This window comes from Microtus oregoni, unplaced genomic scaffold (assembly GCF_018167655.1).
Source record: "Microtus oregoni isolate MIOR12 unplaced genomic scaffold, Mior012 000091F_ref0000469, whole genome shotgun sequence".
NCBI classification, from domain to species: Eukaryota; Metazoa; Chordata; class Mammalia; order Rodentia; family Cricetidae; genus Microtus; species Microtus oregoni.
In genome coordinates this window covers 999,738-1,019,014 of record NW_024544600.1, presented here as the reverse complement: position 1 = coordinate 1,019,014, position 19,277 = coordinate 999,738, and positions in this window count along the sequence as shown.

Genomic DNA, 19,277 nt, shown 5'->3' with positions numbered 1-19,277 from the left:
CATCCAATGGACACTTTCATGGGGCTTCATTTTCACTAAAATGTTAGAGAAATTACAAAATGATTAGTTTTAAAAAAAAACTATAAAGCTTTTGCCGTATTTACAAAGACCTAAAAAGTTTCTGACCTTCAGCTGGAAATTCCTTTGTCACGTACTCTATTTTAAGGTACTGTGTGGTCCTTTTGAAACCTTTACACGTATGGAGGGGATGTACTTCACTGTATTGTGTCTTTATGTTTCAAGCACGGTTTCTGTATTTATTTATTTATTTATTTATTTATTTATTTATTCACTTTGTGTGCATGTGTGCGCCTAAGTCAGAAGACAACTTGCGGGGGGTTAACGTGCTCCCCTACTCTATAGCTCCAGGGATCGAACTTTAGGCGTCAGCCTTGGTAGCAAGTACCTTTACCTTCTGAGCCATCTTAATACGTGGGAAAGACATCTGTGTGGCCTGGTTTAGGCTGTTTAAATGTCTCTTTGAAGTTCCTAAGCCTAAGGTAGTTGAAAATCTCTTTTTTTTTCTTGTGCGCTGTGCTCAGTTACCCGGGGTGCTGTTTACAGTGCACATAGGGCATCCGAAAAAGCGTTGAAACCAATTTAAATGTCATTGTCAGGGAGTTTAAAAGGCCCTGGAGCCAGGACTCTCTGCCTTTAGACCACCAAACCCAAAAACGACTTTGTTGTATGTAACTAAAAGATGTTGCCACAAAACGGTTGCTCGCTGAGCCTTTGAACTGGTTTTTCCTTCTTTGTTCCCTTTAAGAGTCCTCCCAGAGTGCAGTTGAAAGTTTCACAGCTAGCTTTTTTTTTTTAACAATTAAAGAAAAAACACCATCGAACTCACAGAAAAGTTGCAGTATAGTGCAAAAAAAGACTTTTTTTTTCCGGAAAATTTGAGCATAAGTTGCTGACTTGATCCCTATCACTCTGAAGACTTTAAAGTTTATGCCCTATCTCCGGCATAACCACAATACAGCCATCGAAACCAGGAAATGTGAACATTGACAAATTACTACCAATTTATCCTGTGCCCCATCAGTGTTCTGATTGTGTCTGTAACACTCTTTCCCACAAGGCCATTTACTCCAGAGCACACGGTGTTCCTTGTCACGTCTCTTCGCTCCAGAAGAGTTCCTCGGGATTTGGTCACAAGCCAGTTATTGTAAATTCTCCCTAGAGTTAGGCTGATCTCTTATGGCACCAACCCTGGTTTGGAATTTGACAGAGGTATCGAGAAGGTCGGGCTGTGTTCCGTTCATCACTAGGGTGCACGCACAGACGGGGATCACGCATGACTGCAGCTGCACCCCAGTTAACGGGGCGTTGCCACTGTGTTTCCAGCCTCTCACCCTTATCATGCCTAAGTATGGAAAAGAAGGACTTAGGGGGCTTGGAGAGATGGCTCCGCTGTTGGGAGCACCAGCTGCTCCTCCAGAGGTCCTGAACTCAGTTTCCAGAACACGTCAGATGGCTTCTAGCCACCGGTCACTCCAGCTCTGAGGGATTCGACACCCTCTTCTGCCCCCTCTGGCACCCCCACATGCAGAGAGCCCAGGAACACAGACACACACAAACGAATAAAACTAAATTATAAGTACTTTGAAACTATTTGAGAAGCCCATTTCTCATCAGGTTTGCTTTTTTAACTTTTTAAAAGATGTGCTTATGTTATTTTAGGTGTGTGTGTGTGTTGCCCACGTGTATAGACGTGCACAGCGTGCGTGCCTGGTCCTTGAGGAGGTCAGAAGGCACTGGCCCTAACTGAACTGGAGTTACAGATGGGTTGTGAGTCACCATGAGGGTGCTTGGGACTGAAATCCGGTTGTCTGCAAGAGCAAAGAGTGCTCTCAGCCACGGAACCATCTCTCCAACCCCCTTGTCAGACTGTCAACAGGGTATGATCCAATCCCATTTATTTCGATGCTTACTATCTAGATTACACTAGCGGATACTCTTTAATGACGGCTTCTGTGTCTGAAAATATTCTCTTCATTGCCTTCTGGCACTGAAAAGCGTTCCTGACTCACCCCGTTCTTTCTATGGTAGCAACCATTTCTCCGACGAGCCCGGTTCTTTCAAGAGGAGAATGATATTTACAAGTTTCTGTCTGGATGCTGGGAACTGTTTGTTCTCGTGTTGCTAGATGATGTTGGTCAAGAGGGCTCTACTTTTGAGGGTTACTCATGTACACACAGTCATATGTGTGTTTTGCATCTCTCTGGATACAGTAGGAGCCAAGGGTTCATGCCTATGCCTTCAGTTCCAACATAACTGGTTTACGTATTCAGTATTAATGCGTTCTTTTTGAGGCTAAACCCTAGGTTCTAGTATAGGTGAGGCAAGCAGTCTACCACTGAATTGATCCCAGTCATGAATGATTTCTGTTAAATAATATTGAGACCCATTTAATGGTTTTAAAGGTACGAGGGAAAAAGTTCGTCTTGTTTTAGCCTTTTGGTCACCAAATCAAAGGCTATCTTGCTGTGTTTAACTAAAAGATGTTCATTCTATATGACGGTTGCTCACGAAACCTTTGAACTAGCTCTGTGTGTTTTCTTCCTGCTGAGAATCTTCAATACGCAGGTGAAAGTTTCACAGCTATCTGAGAATGACCTTGAACTCTTGACCCCCCCCCCACTTCCCAAGTGCTTGGATTTTGATACTTCATGCCAAACTGCCATTTTTTTAATCTTTCAAATTCACGTGTTTCTTTTTTTATAATTTATTTATTTTAGGTGTTTTGCCTGCGTGTATGTCTGTGAGGGTGTCAGGGTCCCTGGAACTGGAGTTACAGACAGTTTTGAGTTGCCATGTGGTTGCTGGGAATTGAATCCCGATTCCTCTGGAAGAGCAGTCAGTGCTCTTAACCACTGAGCCATCTCTCCAGTCCCTCATGTGTTTCTTATGCCTTAAATTTTGTTGCTAGCATCTAATGGCTGATATATTAAATTTTCTCAATTAGGATAGGAGGTAAACAGAGTGATTGTATTTTACAAACCAAAAACTGGAACATAGCCTGATTACTGTCTATATTATGAAATATGAAATCAGTATTGCCCTGAATAGTTTTGTATAAATTATTACCATGAAGGTAAAATCAAATTTCAAATTTCCCAGCTATAGAGAAGTTACCAAGCCATTATACCCAGAGAAAACAAATTACAGATCCCAGACAAAATACAATTTTAAAAAGCTACCACCTCTCCAGGCGGTGGTGGTGCACAACTTTAATCCTAGCACTCGGGAGGCAGAGGTAGGTGAATCTTGGTGAGTTTGAAGCCAGCCTGGGCTACAGAGTGAGTTTCAGGACAGCCAGGGCTACACAGAGATACCCTATCTCAAAAAACCAAAACCAAAACAAAACAAAGCCAAACCTCCCACCTGAAAGGTATTAGGAATGGCCTGTTTTATGGTTTGCTTGTTTGTTTTTTAACCTTAAAAGCAGACTCGATTTTAAATCTCAGAATTACTAAAGTTTGAATACAAAATCTAAACTTACTTAGTTAAAACAACAACAACACAACAGCAAAACAAAAACACAAGCAGCCAGAAATAATGGTGGGACTCCTGGGGTGGAAAAACAGGAAGGGAAGCATGAATTCTCTGGTTGGTTCTTGAAGTAAATGTGTGTGTGTGTATGTTTGTGCGCGCATGTGTATTTACATTCTACCTGTTCTAAAGTTTAAAGAGAAAATTTATGTTTCTTCAGGGTGACCAACTCACTCAGGTATCCTTGGAATTACAAAATGTTTATGGCACCTTTGGTCACTCTGATTGCTGCTCATCACAAGTCAAGCAGAATATGAACTTTAACCCAAATAAGTTAACTACGTGTTGTCTGTCGGGTTTTTTGTTTTTTGAGACAGGGTTTCTTTGTAGTTTTGGAGCCTGTTCTGGAACTAGCTCTGTAGAAGAGACTGGCCTAGAACTCACAGAGATCTGCCTGCCACTGCCTCCCGAGTGCTGGGATTAAAGGCGCTCGCCACCACTGCCTGGCAAACACAATTAACCACCCGCCCCCACCTCCCCATTCCTATATGTCTAGAATACAATCCAAAAGGGTTGGGGTCATACAAAGAAGCCAGAAAGTGTGATGCTTCCTTCAGAGAAAGTAAAGCCAGTGAAGATTGGCCCCGGACGACACAGATATTGGAACTAGGGCAAGAATCTGGTACAGCTGTCTTTATGCTCAAAGATGTGAGGGGAAACACACACACAGTGAATTACTAAGTGGGAAATGTCAGCAAAAAAACCTACATCAAAAACGAAGATTCTAGAATTCAAAATTTCAGTATCTAAAACTCAAGGAAGTCTTTGGATGGGTTCAACAGCAAATCAAGATGACAGAAGTGTGGGTAGATGGGATATAAGGTGGTGTACGTCTGAGATCCCAGTCCTAGGAAGGTGGAGGCAGGAGGATGGGAAATTCAAGGCTAGCCTTAACTACGTGGCAAGTTTCGGGCCAGCCTGGACCACACAGGCACAGACTGCTATCCCTGTGAGCCTTAGAGGTAAAAATACCCGGATGAGAAGGAACAGTCTCAGGGGAGGCATGGGAAATGGGAAGGCGTCTGACCCTGTGTAACTGAAGTCACTGAAGGAAAACAGAACGAGCAGAAAAGGCCTATGGAGAACATGCCCGCTGAGAAGGTTTCCAGTTTGTGAAGTATGCAGATAAAATCTAGTCCCGTGGTGATCGACTGCCGAAAGCCAAAGGAAGAGGAAATGTTCAGGAAAACAGAGAAAGGACCCGTGACAAATAGAGCAGGAATTCGCAGCTGCCTTCTCATCGGGAGCCTTGGCACCTCGAATCCAGTGCGGTACGCATGGGGACAGAAGACATAAAAACTGTCAACCTAAGGTTCTTTTGTTTTTGTTTTTTGGTCTAGGCTTTCCTGGAACTCATTATATAGCCCAAGATTCAGATTCATGGTGGTCCTCGTGATTTGTCCTCCAAAGTACTGAGATAACAGGTGTGAACCACTGTGCCTGACCCACTCCAGAAATATCTGTTTGAGACAGGGTCTCACAATGTTGGCTTGGTTGGCCTGGAACTCATTATATAGGCCATTCTGGCCTTGAATTCAGAGATTTTTATATTGCTGCCTGCCAAGTGCTGGAATTAAAGGTAGCTTGCCTGAAATCAGAATTGTGTCTAATAAGATTTTTTAAATGTTTTAATTGTTTTTATTTTATGTGTATGGATGTTTTACTTACATGTATGTCCATGCGCCATGCGTGTGCGTTGCCTGCAGAGGCCAGGAGAGGGGGTTGAATGTCCTAGAACTGGAATTACAGATGGTTGTGAGCTGCCACGTGGGTGCTGGGAATTGAACCCAGGTCCTCTGGAAGAGCAGCCAGTGCTCTTAACCACTGAACCATCTCTCCAATCTCCTAATAAAATACCTTATAAGTCTGAAAGAAAAGTAAAGACATACCCAAATAAATGAGCGTTCAGAGAAATTGTCTCCATGTTGTCTCACTATTGTGTTGGCTGAAGTTCTTTAGGTTGTAGGCAGTTGACATTAGACAAGAACCAGACACCCATGGAAAAAAGGAAAAGCACCAGAAATGCTATAACTATCTGGGTAAGGCCAAAGTAAAATTTCCTCTTAACGTCGTTTAACAAATGTGACCATCCACAGTAAAATGAAGAACATTGCCGTAGAACTTCGTGATATATTTAGAGGTGACCCATGACAGCTGGAGCGTAAAGGTTGCAGAGTGGAAAAAGGTTTAAATGACTGCAAGCCGCTGTGAGCTGACCATGGAAAACTGAAGGCGTAGAGTATAGCCTCGAGGACAGGCAGAAACAGACGATGAATAATAGTACTGAGGGATTTAAGAGGTGGAAGCAACTGGATAGCCAGCCAGATAGAAGTAAATCCACGGAAAATGCAAATGACAGCCAGTTACTTTGATCTCATTGACATTTATCAGACAGTTCACCCAGCCACTGCGGACTGGACATCTTCCGACTACATACGGCACATTCTCTCCCAGAAACCAAGCACATCTTAATGGCTTTAAAAGCACTGAAATTGGAGAGGGTTAATCCCAGCACTTGGAAGGCAGAGGCAGGCAGATTTCTGTGAGTTCAAGGCCAGCCTGGTCTACCTGGCAAGCTCCAGGCCAGTCAGTGTTCTATAGTAACACTCTGTCTCAAAACCAAAACCCATCCTGAAATAAATAATAAAGAGATACAGCTCTTACCCAGAAATCAATAAAGAACTCACTAATTCTGCTAAATATGTACAAATTAAATGAGTATAACTAAAATAACCGGTAGACTGAAGAAATCCCAAGAAGATTGCAGCTAGAATCCAGTGAGAACAAAACACCAGTTCCTAAGATGTAGCGAGTGGGGTCCTCAGGGGAGAAGGTAGAGCAAGCGCTCACAGCTGGAAAGTGGGCATTAGAACAGTTTGCTACAGCTGTACCTCAACAGGTTACAGAAAGGAAGAAATTAAACCCAGAGTAAGTAGAAGGGAGAAGGATTCACAGGAGAAAACCGGCAGAGAAAATCAGCCAAGTCAAAAGCTGGCATTTGGGCATTCATCTCCCCAACAAGGGAAAGAGATTGCAGATTATCAAAATGGAAAGACAGACCAGAGGAATCCTATCCCAATAAGTCTGACGATTAGAAAGATTAGGCAAAATCTTTGAAAAGTAAAATTCGCCAAAACAAACGGTATAAAAATCTGAATTGGCCCAGTTCTGTCTAAAATATGAAGCTGGGATATAAAGTTCATATCTCTAGTGTTACTTTAGACATTACTATAAACATTAGAGAGGAAATGCAGGGTCACATGACTCTAAAAAATAAGAGAGAATTCTACAAAAAAAAAAAATGACTCTAAAACCCAGTGAAGAAATTAAAGAAAAAGCTGTATTCCTAGCCCACCCACAAACATAAACTCATGGATCCTTAATGAACTTTTTAGGGGTTGGGTCCTCAAGCCACACTGCAACAATTATGTCATAACCAGGCAGGGTTTTGTTGCAGGAGTGCAAGGAATGCAATCTCAGGAATTTATCTCCCCGTGACATCAATGTAATTCATCCAAATTGCTGGAGCAGAGGCAGGAAACTCATAGAATGTCAGCAGGTGCCTCAAGAATACGACAAATATCTACTTGCAATCCCAGAACTCGGGAGTGAGCTGGACACAGGAGAATAACAAGTTCAAGGCTATTCTGGGCTACATAGTGAGTGCCAGGCCAGCGTTGGCCCCAGAGTGGGACCCAATCTGAAAGCAAAGAAAAAAGAAAGTATGCCTCTCAAAAAGCCAGGAATAGAAGGGAGCTTCTTGGGTTCACGGGAAAACCAATGGTTAAGATAACTTATGGAGAAACACGAATCCCTCCATCAACGACAGGAACAGGACATAGACACCCTTGTCTCCTCTTCTGTAAATGTGTGCCAGCAATTCTAGCCCATGCATACAGCAGAGAAGACACTGAAGAAAGGTTAGAAAAGGGGCTGGAGGTATGGCTCAGTGGTTAAGAGCACCGACTGCTCTTCCAGAGGTCCTAGGTTCAGCTCCCAGCACCCACATGGCAGTGCTCAACTGTCTGTAACTCCAGTTCCAGGGGATCCAACACTCTCACACAGACACACATGCAGATGAGACACCAGTGCACATAAAAATAGATTTTAAAAATAAATAATTTAAAAGAATAAAAAGTTTGGAAAGGAAGATAAAAATGCTTTCATTATGCTGATGGCGATTAGTTATGAAAATCCTTGTGAATACGCTGAACTACTAAAGCTAAGTTACTGCAGTAAGCTCTCAGGAAACAGGGTCATTACAAAATCTGGAAACAGTTTAAGATTCTTTTAGGTTTTACAGTTTACGTGTGTGTGTGTGTGTGTGTGTGTGTGTGTGTGTGTCACAGCCTACGTATGGAGGTCAGAAGAAAAAAATTCAGAAGCAGATTCTCTCCATCCACCATGTGGACTTCAGGAATCGGCCTCAGGATTGACAGCACACCTCCTGAGCCGCCTTGTCAACCCCTCACTACATCACTAAAAATAAATATGTAGGAAATACATACAGAGAGAGCACACACGACGTGACAAGATACTTTACACAGGAAAAATATGTTTCAAATAGATACGTGAAAAGAAAGACTATTATGGACTTTTTAGGGAAATATAATTTCAAATCAAAATGAAATGCTAATACACATCTCTCAAGACGGCTCTCTTTTAAAGTTCTGATGTTGGGTCTGGAAAGATGGCTCAGCAGTTAGAGCTGCTGCTCTCGTGGAGGAAGAAACCAGTTTCAATTCTCAGTAGTCACATCCGTTCCAGGGGATCTGATGCCCTTTTCTGATGGATCCTGGCACCAAGCATGTTCGTAGAGCACGTACGCACGTAAAATGAATAAACCTAACGAAAAAAAATCCTGATGATATGCGCAATGTGGTGCTGCAAGTTTATAATCCAATACCGGGGAGATTGAGGCAGGAGACTCGAGTCTGAAACCAGCGTGGACTACATGGTGAGACCCTCTCTCAAAGAGCCAGGCCAACCAGAATCCCAACCATGTCAAATGTGGACGAGGATGCAGGGCAACAGGAAGAACGTGTGCGTTGCTGGTGGCACAGCCACTTTTGAACAAGTTCTGGCAGTTTCTATGAAATCCTAACATATACCTACTCTGTGACCCAGTAATTCAACACCGGGATATTTACTCAAGAGCTATGAAAGCAGATGGCCACTGAGAGGCTTTTTACAAGGATCTTCATTCCACGGTCTACTCATGAGAAAAACAAACACATCACAGCTGAGGGACAGTCTCTAAAATACCTGCCCGCCTCTCAAAACCATCAAGGTCACCCGAACAGGGAAAGCCTGAGACACTAACCAACTGAGAAGTGCCTAAGGGGACATGGTGACTAAATTAATCCAGGCATTGGATGGAAACGAGGGAAATCTGAATACTTAAACACAACGAATAGCTATCTGTACGTGAGCTATAACAGATGTCCCACACTAGCGGGAAGATGTTAATTAATAGAGGGCCCTCAGTATGGAGTGTGGGGGGGCCTTCTGTACTCACCTTCATAATTTTCCTATAAATTTAAAACTATCTTAAAATTTAAGTTTATTATTTAAAATGTTTAAAAATCTATTTCGTATTATCTGTGTATGCATGTTTTGGCTGCATGTATGCATTTACACCACGCATGTGCCTGTTGCCCTCAGAGTTCCGAAGAGAGCATCAGAGTCCCTGGACCTGGAGTTGCAGGCAGTTGTCAGCTGCCATGTGGGTGCTGGGATCTGAACCCAGGTCCTCTGCAAGAGCAGTGGATGCTCTTAACTGCTGAGCGATCTCTCCAACCTCAAGTGTACTCTTTACAAAAAAATAGCACAGTAGTTTTGTTTAAAATCATCGAAAGTAGAAACATCTGGGTACAGTGGTATACACCTTTAATCCCAGGAGTTAGAAGCAGATGGCTTTCTATGAGTTCAGGTTTAGCCTGTTCTATGTAGTAAGTTCTAAGCCAGCCAGGGCTATATAGTAAGGTTCAAACAAACAACAAAACTAGAAACAGTTTAAATGTTTCTCAAGAGAAGAGTAAATGAATGGTGGGCTCATATATATACCTAATTTACAAATAAACTATTGAGAAGCACAATTGAATGCATGGATTCTAAAACATTATGTTAAAAGAAGCCTAGGAAAAAAAGAATTTGTATCATATGTCTATAAGATTTCATTTTCACAAAGTTCTAGAATAAGCTAAACCAGCCACAATGGAAACATGTCTGGAGTGTGTGAGTGAGGACTGACTGGGAAGAGGCTCCCGGGAAAACCCTTCTGGGGTGGTGAGGACACTTCTGGGGTGGTGGAAACCCTTCTGGGGTGGTGGTAACTTCTGGGATTGTGGAAACCCTCCTGGGATGATGTAAAACAAGTTTCCTTCCTTTTATTCCTCTCTTGTTACTCCCCTTCCCCTCCCTTTCCTCTTCTCCCTTGATCCCCTTCACTTCCCATCACTTCCCCATGGAGTCTCATGGTGTAGTCCAGGCTGGTCTCAAACCCACAGATCTCAGGTTCCTGGGAATTATAGACATGAGCACCTACACCTGGGTATTTGATAGGAATTTGCATGGCACAGAAATATGTGCTTTTGAGAAGTCATTAAATGGTGCACTTAAAATATAGGCAATTCCCTGCATATAAATTTACCTTAAAATCTTATAAAAATATAGAATTTTAGTATTGTTTATGATGTAGGAATGAAATATACTGATATCTCTAACTTTTTTGGAAATTTATCTGAATTAATGAATGAATAGAGCAAGGATGGGGAGTAGTGTGTGGTGAAATAAAAACAGCATGTAGTTGTAACAAGTCTTTCTCTGCCCCTCTATCTCCCAAATAATGTTATGGAGACTTCTTATTAATTATGAAAGCTCAGTCTTAGCTTAGGCTAGCTTCTAACTAGCTCTTATAAGTTAAATTAACCCATTTCTATTAATCTGTGTGCTGAGGCATGGCTCGTGGCTTTTACTTTTCTTCCTGTATGTCCTGTTTCCTCTCCATCTCCTCTGGCATCTCTCCCCACACCTTGATTCATCTCTTTCTCTCTCTCTACCTGGATGTCCTGCCTAACTTCTTCCTGCCTAGCTATTGGCCATTCATGTCCTTATTAAACCAAGCAGAAACTGCCTTGGCAAAGACACACCTTCAGTGTAAAACAAGATTCTTCCTAAAGATCTAGTGTCACAAAACTGTAGGATGCAGTTGAAGATTAACGAGAACTCATTGCGGTCTTCGTCTTTTCCCTTCCTCCTCCTTTCCCTCCCCATTTCCCTGCTTTTCTTTTATAAATGTTTAATTTTTAATAATGTATTTGTGTGTGTCTTTGTGTGAGTATATATGCGTGAGTTCTGATACCCTCAGAGGTCAGAAGAGGGTGTTGAATCCCCTGGAGTTGTGAGCCCCCTGATGTGGGTCCTGGGAACTGAACTCAGGTCCTCTACAAGAGCAGGGTGTGCCCTTAACCACTGAGCCATCTTTCTGGCTCCATTGTTAGTTCTGTAGCCCTTTCCAAATGAGAGCTCCCTATGTAGGCCATATTTGGCTGGAACTCACAGCAATCCACTGCATCAGCCTCTTAAGTGCCAAGGTTACAGCTGTGCCCACTCCACCCTGGCTCATTTTCTATTTGAAAATGTTCTGAATAAAATCTTTGGAGGAACTTGGCCATGAGGGCATCAAGTTTATTCTAGATTCTGAGGCAAGAACATATTGAGTTTGGGGCCAGTCTGAGCAACATAGCAAGAGACTTGCTCCCTCCCTCCCTCTCTTTCTCCTTCCTGTCTCCTTCAGAGAGGTCACACACTTTGCATAGATTTTAGTGTTGATCTTTGGGGGTTTGGTTGACCTTTTTCAACTGGCTGGTTTTGATAAAAACAAATAGTGAAGAGTATAGCTTGGATCTGAAGAACATTGCTTCGTTCTACAGTAGTGATCACCAAAATTACGAAAAAGAAGAAAGGCTATCTAAAATTCTTTCTGAAACCACCCACTTTTAAATTGTATTTAACTTTTTGAGTAGAGTCTCACTGTGTGCTTGTGACTGGTCTGAAATTCGCTCTGTAGACCATGACCTCAAACTCATCAGGATCCACTTGCCTTTGCCTCCTGAGTGCCCTCATGCCCCGCATGACCCTCTGGTCCTCAGTCTTTTTAGTGGAAGTGGGTTCCTCGTTCTCAAAGTGATGCTTTGATAATTCATGGATAATTCCTTCCATTTTCCTTCCAGCACCGTTAGGGGGAGCAGGGAGGAAATGGAGCTCTGCCCTGAGAGGAATCCTGCTGCTAAGCTTGACAGCCCTGTCCTCATCACATTCAGAACTCAGATCCTGTCGAAACGCGTGCCCCATGTCGCTAACACCTATAACCCTTTCCTTTCAGATATACAAGCAAATGCGGAGCTGAAAGGTGCCGAGGAGCAGCCTCTACCCACAGGTAATGCCAGGTCTTTGCTGAAGACGCACGCTTTTAACCAAAAGCACCAAAGAAAGAGGGGCGCCCTTATTCTGGTTACAGTAAAAATGCTGTGGGAGATAAAAAACAGTTCCTTATGCTGATAAAATGCCCCTCCGCTAGCGTCGTGAAAATGATGGGAGGGGAGACAGCCAGAGAGAGAGCTCACAAGGGCCTGGGTTTGGGCCCCCAACACTGTAAGAAAACCAGGTGTGGCAGCATGGACCTGTAACCTCAGTGCTGAAGGACATCCCAGAGAGCTCTAGGTTCAATGAGAGACCCTGTTTCAAAAAGTAAAGTGGAGACAATAAAGGAAGACACCTAAATTGACCTCTGCTCTCCATACACTTAGGCACACATGCACACACACGCACACACACGTGCACACATACAAACCCCCCCCCACACACGCACTTTGGCACTCTAGTCAAACTACATTTCAACTAATGTTGATCATTGGACTTTTGCTTACTTGATTGATTTTTTTTTTAAACTAAGTGATTTTGGTAAAGACAATAGCCAATAGCTTGAATTTGAATGGTTTAAACTTTACTTCAGATCAGTGGTCAGCAACCATTTCTGGGAAAGGATCAGAAATTCATCATATAATCTCTTTCCTATATCCTTTGTTGCTGTTGTTGTTAATAATCGTTGAAAATGTTGAAAACATCCTTACCCCTGGACCTGAACAGAGCAGGTATGACCAGGCCATAGTTTGCTGACTCTAGTTTAGCCAGGAGGATCTTGATTGAATCCAGGCCAGCACAGACTTTTGTTGTTTTGTTTTCAAGACAGGATTTCTTTGTGAAACAGTCCTGGCTGTACTGGAATTCACTTTGTAGACCAGGGTGGCCTCAAACTCACAGAGATCCACCTGCCTTTGCCTCCCAAGTATTGGGATTAAAAGCGTGCGCCACCACCGCCCAGCTCAGCATAGACTTTTAAAGCTAGCCTGGGCTATATAGGAAGATCCAGTTTTATAGCACTAAGAAATGAAATGAAGGAAGGAACTTGGGTTCCTTTATGTTTGCATGGAATCACACGACATAAAGAGGAAGAGAAAGCAGATTTGGCATACAGAAATTTCTAGGTTCCCTTTCAGGAATGTGTTTCTCTCAAGCTGGGTTTTCATCAATGTGTTCAGGCTCAGTATCTCTACTACACATTAATACTTATTGACCCCAGACAGCAATAGTAGCCTATTGAACACTGTGAGATACACTAATGAAGAAAGAATTGTGGTCTAGATGGAACATGAATTCGATATAGTGCAATATTCACAAGAATTGTAGACGGCAGAAGGATACATGAATCTCATTCACAGTTCTACACCTTGAGAGTTCCCCTATCTTCTACTCCACTGGGGTGAGCGAGGTGAGTCCCGCTTACCAGTACTGGACGCTGAGCCTGAGCCTTAGTCCCGGGGAATGCTGGCTATCACTGAAGGTGACCTTGACGTTGAACTCAGGGCATAGTTATATAGATCTTTCCGGGTGGACATCATCCTTATAACTCCCTTTGTCTTTCAGAAAGCCCCGAAACCTTGAGTGACTACGGTTTAAGCAAACCTCATGAAGTAGAAAACATGCACAGTACCGAAGCACCAACCCATGAAGACGAAGATGCAGGAGGTAAACTGGGCGGTGCCGCCAAAACTCCGTGGTTACAGATTAGCTACGGTTGAGTGTGAAGAAGAAATCGCCTCGCCAGTGGAAACGTGTGTCTGTGGGTTTAGTGAAAATCAACTCAGAGCGTTCATTCAATGTATATTTGCATTTAATAGCTTGTTGCGAGGTGAAATCAGTACTGGGGTGGAGGAGATGACTCAGCATCTCATCTAGGTAATCCTACTCTCCAGAGAGTCCTTGTCGGTTCCCCCAGTCCACGTCGGGGGTGAAGGGGTGCTCACTACACCAGTGACTCCTGGTGACCTTCTCGTCTCCATGGGTACTTGCACACACATGACGTATACACATACAGTCACACACACACATTACACCAATATTTTGAAATTTTAAGATACTCATTCATTGTTCACATTATATTAAGACTATGTATTTGCCAGGTTTGGTGGAACATGTCTATGATCGCAGCTCTTATGTAGCTGAGGCAGGAGGATCATGAATTTAGGGCCATTCTGGGCTACATAAGCAAAGCAAAATAATGAGAGCCTGTCTCAAACAACCCCAAATGAAACATGCTCATTTTATCATTTTCCGTTCTAAAAATAGCCATATGTGGTAGAGCACACCTGTAATCCCAGCACTCAGGAGGCAGAGGCAGGCGGATCTCTGTGAGTTCGAGGCCAGCCTGGTCTACAATGTGAGTTCCAGGACATCCAAAGATACACAGAGAAACCCTGTCTCAAAACAAAACAAAAAGCTCCCACGTTCATAGTTTGGAGTATTCCCCAACAGCCAGTTCTCAAAAGATAACTGAGTAGCCAACAATTCAATTCTTTTTAAAATTTTTATTTATTATTATTATTGGGGGTAGAGGTCAAAAGACAACTTGGAGGAGTAGGTTCTCTCACTGTCCAATCAGGATGTCAGGATTAGTTTCAGTCACCTTTATTTTTTGAGGCAGCTTGCTGGTCCTTCCTTCCTTCCTTTCTTTCTTTCTTTCTTTCTTTCTTTCTTTCTTTTTCCTCTTTGAGACAGAGTTTCCCTGTGTAGCCCTGCTTGTCCTGGAACTCGCTCTGTAGACCAGGCTGGCCTCAAACTCACAGAGATTTGCCTGCCTCCGCCTCCTGAGTGCTGAGATTAAAGACCGGTTTATTTAATGGTCATTAAAAACTTTAATGACTAAGAAAATTTTAGTAGTCATTAAAAACTGTCTACCCTGATGAGATGAATCATTTGACCCTGCCTTCTGTTTTTCTTCATTTCCTTGTTAATTACGGTAGCATTTTTGTTAGCACCTGTGAGACCCATGAGGGAAAGCAGAAGCAGCAAATTCAGTTGAGCTTCTTGGACAGCTGCTAAGTTTCCCAGCAGTGAAGATGCACAGGTCCCCACAGAAGTGTTCCCTGTAGCAGATGTGTTTCCTTAGCCTCTGTCCGTCCGTTTGATACCCAGTCATTACAGGGCCGATTATAATGCCTGTATTTTCGTATTTCCTGCATTCTTTTTTTTTTTTTTTTTTGGTTTTTCGAGACAGGGTTTCTCTGTGGTTTTGGAGCCTGTCCTGGAACTAGCTCTTGTAGACCAGGCTGGTCTCTATTTCCTGCATTCTTGATGCTCTGGTATTAGGGCTTCTACAAACCTGAGGAAGACTGCCCTTCTTAGGGATAGGCAACTCTCCGAGATTATAGTGATCTTGACTGGAAGGTATATCAGCTGTTTGATCTGGAACATTCCCCCTGGCATTTAATAGGGGAGTTACGTAGACCACTTCAAGTTAACTAGGCCCATTGGAGGCTCTTATCCAATGTTTCATGCTGGCAGTTCCCTCGAGAATAAACCGTGATTGTTCCACAGTGAGCTGTGGGCTGTGGGTCCTGCATCAGTCCACACGTGTCTGACCACCGTGCAGCTTCCAGAAAGTGAGATTCAGTTTCAGTACTAGAGGGTTTTGTTCAGGGCAGAGTGTACTTATCCCATGAAAGGTCCTGGGTTCGATCCCCAGTCCTAGAAAGAAAAAGGAAAAAGGAGAGTCAAAATGCTACCCCAAAATTAGCCTGAAATCCGTTCTAGTAGGGGTTCTTGTAGAAACTGATGACACTGACTTACAAAATAAGGTCACTCGCTCCACACTCTACCCCGGTTTCTGTTCTTGGTCTTGTTCCCCCACACCTGGACCATCTTCTTGATATTCCCAGTGTGCGTGCATGTTCGTGTGTGGGGGGGAATATTGTGTGTAGAAGCACACGGGTGAATGGACGCTGGGGCGGGTATCGAGGGCTGTTATTGATTGCTCGCCGCCTTATATACGGGCAGGTTCTCCCACTGAACTCAGAGTTTGCTAATTTGCTATTCTGGGTTGTCAGTTTGCTGGAGAGATCCCCTGTCTCTGTCTGCTGATGTGGGGATTACAGCTGCACCGCCACACCTGCCAGGCATTTACATGAGCGCTGGGGATTTGAACTTGGGATCCTATGCTTGTGCCGCAGATGCTCTGGCCACTGACCCCTCTCCCCAGCCCAGACATCATAGGTTGTACTTTGTTCCCATGAATTTTTTTTCTAAAAATGTAAGGACAGCTTGGAATCTAATATCCATAGCTCAGGCCAGATGCAATCTGAGCTTGGTCTGGCTTCAAGACCTGGCCCAGTAAATTCTTCTGCCTGCAATTTAACTATGAGAGTAGCAGCCAAAGGGTTATAACATCTTAGTTCTTGTCTTCCTAGTTCGCATTTTCTTGGGCATCTTGTGAATTGGCTCCTGGAGAGTTGGGCCCACTGTAAAATTTACCTTTAGAAGCTCACCAGGACACCACCACTGTGGCCCCACACCACAGTAATAAAAAAGGCCGTTTAGGAACCAAAGTTCCCATATTCACTGCTCCCTTTCATTTTTTTCTCCTCCCAAGTCATGTGCTTCTGTGAGTTTCCGAGGTATCAGACAAACAAAATGACAACCAAAGACAGCAGTTTAGTTGTTGGATATCATCTATCAGTTCTGGGATTAATCCCCAGAGCTCGGACAGACACCAAGGTTAAGTTGAAGCTTCTGTCTTGTAAGGCTACCCCCACTTCAGACGTCAGCCCCGATACAGAGACCTGTACAGCCTGGACAAATGCAGACATCACCCCACTGTTAACAGTTGATTATAAATTATTTGACTCAGAAGCAGTCAAATGGAAGAGAGCACAGGACAGGCATAGGAGGAAGCAGGTGGGGCTTTCTCCAGGCGTGGGTCCAGTCCAGTGCCTCCCAGTGATCCCCAGCTTGGAAGCTCTCCTTCCCAGCCCTCAAGATCTCAAGCTCACTGCCCAAGATTTTATTAGGATCTCCAGCTCTTCATAGACTTTCCCAGAGATCAGTAGAAGAGGCTGGATGTTCTCTCTGGTTTCTCTGCAGTATGAGGTACCTTGGGGTCCCAACCTAAGTCACCTCATTAGCATAAACACATGAATATTGCAAAGATTTTGTTGTGAACCGCAACATACAGTTATCACTAAGAAAACACAAGAGTTTGGGGAGTTGTGTGCCTAGAAGAAAGAACAGGAACAGGGACCAGATACAGCTTTGCCCAGCACTACAGTCTGTAAGGTTCGTGGGAGTAGAAAGCAAGATGAAAAAAAAAAATTCAAAACGAAAGGAAAAAGACAAAAAAGCAAGAAAAAAAATATGTATCCCACTATTCAAACGTGGAATATTCACCTTTGAGCTCTGTGTGTGTGCACTGGGTTTTAGCGCTGTATGCTTGTTTCAAAGGCTCCCGTATCCTAGTGAGGATTATGATGACGAATCTCATCCACTGCTGTGTATAAATGTCGCTCAGCTCTCACTTAAAATATCTTTTCAGAGGTTTCCCTGACAACATTCTAACACAGTGCTGCGTTTTGTTCTGTGATGATAACTGCCATAGATAACTCTCGGGTCTGATTTGTTTATTGTCTTCCCCCTTCCACTTTTTACTGGCTGGCACTGGGGATATCTTTTTCCCTACTGGATACCTCGCCCATAGCAGATGTGCAGTCAACGTTTGTTGTATGACTAAATGAAAGTCCTGGGTTAATTCTGCCTGCGTGCGTCTACATATCTCTCTGAAGAAGAACACGTTCTTCTCGGATTTTTTTTTCTTTTGCCTGATTGTTCAAGACCAAGAAATGGAGTTCCTGCCCTAATGGTTCTGAGATTCAAATCACAGCGTTAGCTCGGATTCCTGATCTGCAGAGCTATACATTAATGTGTGCCAGTTTTAACCACAGAGTCAGAAAACGCTGCTGTGCAGGATGTGGTCGTAAATGCGGAGGAAAGGCGCATGGTGTCTCTGATTCGGCAGCTTCTCGACGGTGACATCCATCGGGTCACGTTCAGGATGAGATAAAGCGGTGGCAACTGTGCCCACATTTCTAGGTTGGGCCTCTGAGTTCTGGCAATCACTGTACCAAGTTTGTGTTTGGGATAGCAGCAACCTCGACAGCAGCTAGCTGGGGAAACTGACAATCATGTTAGAATTTCCTCTGGGTTCAGAAGAACCTCTGAGTTCACACTCCAACATAACCACGAAAAGAGATAATATCCGTGTAACAATAAGAATTTTTTTTTTTTGGATTTTTTTTTTGAGACAGGGTTTCTCTGTAGCTTTTTTGGTTCCTGTCCTGGAACTAGCTCTTGTAGACCAGGCTGGCCTCGAACTCACAGAGATCCGCCTGCCTCTGCCTCCCGAGTGCTGGGATTAAAGGCGTGCGCCACCACCTCCTGGTTTAACAATAAGAATTTAAACCATGAAAACACATGCCTGTAATCCCAGTACTTGTACAGCAGAGGCAAATGGATCTTTGTGACTTTGAAGTTAACGTGGGATAATAGAAAGTTCCCGGCCAGCCTGGGCTACATAGAGTGTTTCTGACCAGCCTGGGCTACATAGAGAGTTCCAAGCCAGCCTGGGATAATAGAGAGTTCCAGGACAACCTAGGCTACATAGAAAGTTCCAGGACAGTCTGGGATAAAGAGAGACTTTGTCTCAAATCATAAAAAACAAAATAACCCACCCAAATGTAAACACTCATCTTTCCCAGCTGGTGGCATCTGGAAATGCCATGCGGTTCTTGGTAGAGACTCTAAGATATGCTCAGTTAGTCTAAATTACTGGAATAGGGAAGAAACTGGGTAGCCCTTCTTAAAACTTTCTTAGAAAGAAGCTAATAGGATAGCATCAGTGCTGAAAGATTATTCCATTTGTTCATGATTAACTTTCAGACTGACTAAGAGACCATTAATGCCAAGACTGTGAGTAATTTGTCTTTGAGAAAAGGTGGTTACCAGGGCACACTGCTTTAAAAAAGAAGATAATCAGTATGTTCAAATTATACGTGCCAAATTATAAGAATTATTAAATTTAAAGGGAACGTTACTTGGGAATGGTGGCACAGGCTTGTAACCCCAGAATTTAAGAGGTGCGGGCAGGAGGATCAAGGGCTAGCCTGCGCTGCATGATCCTTTATCGCAAATTCATTTTCTTCACCATCAACAATAGCAACAAAAACCGCGCATGACAAGCCAATGCTGAAGCTAGACCAGGACTACATTTATAAATTCTAATTAGGGAAAGGTAGATATAATGTCATAACTGCTACAGAAAACATGCTTTAGAGAAC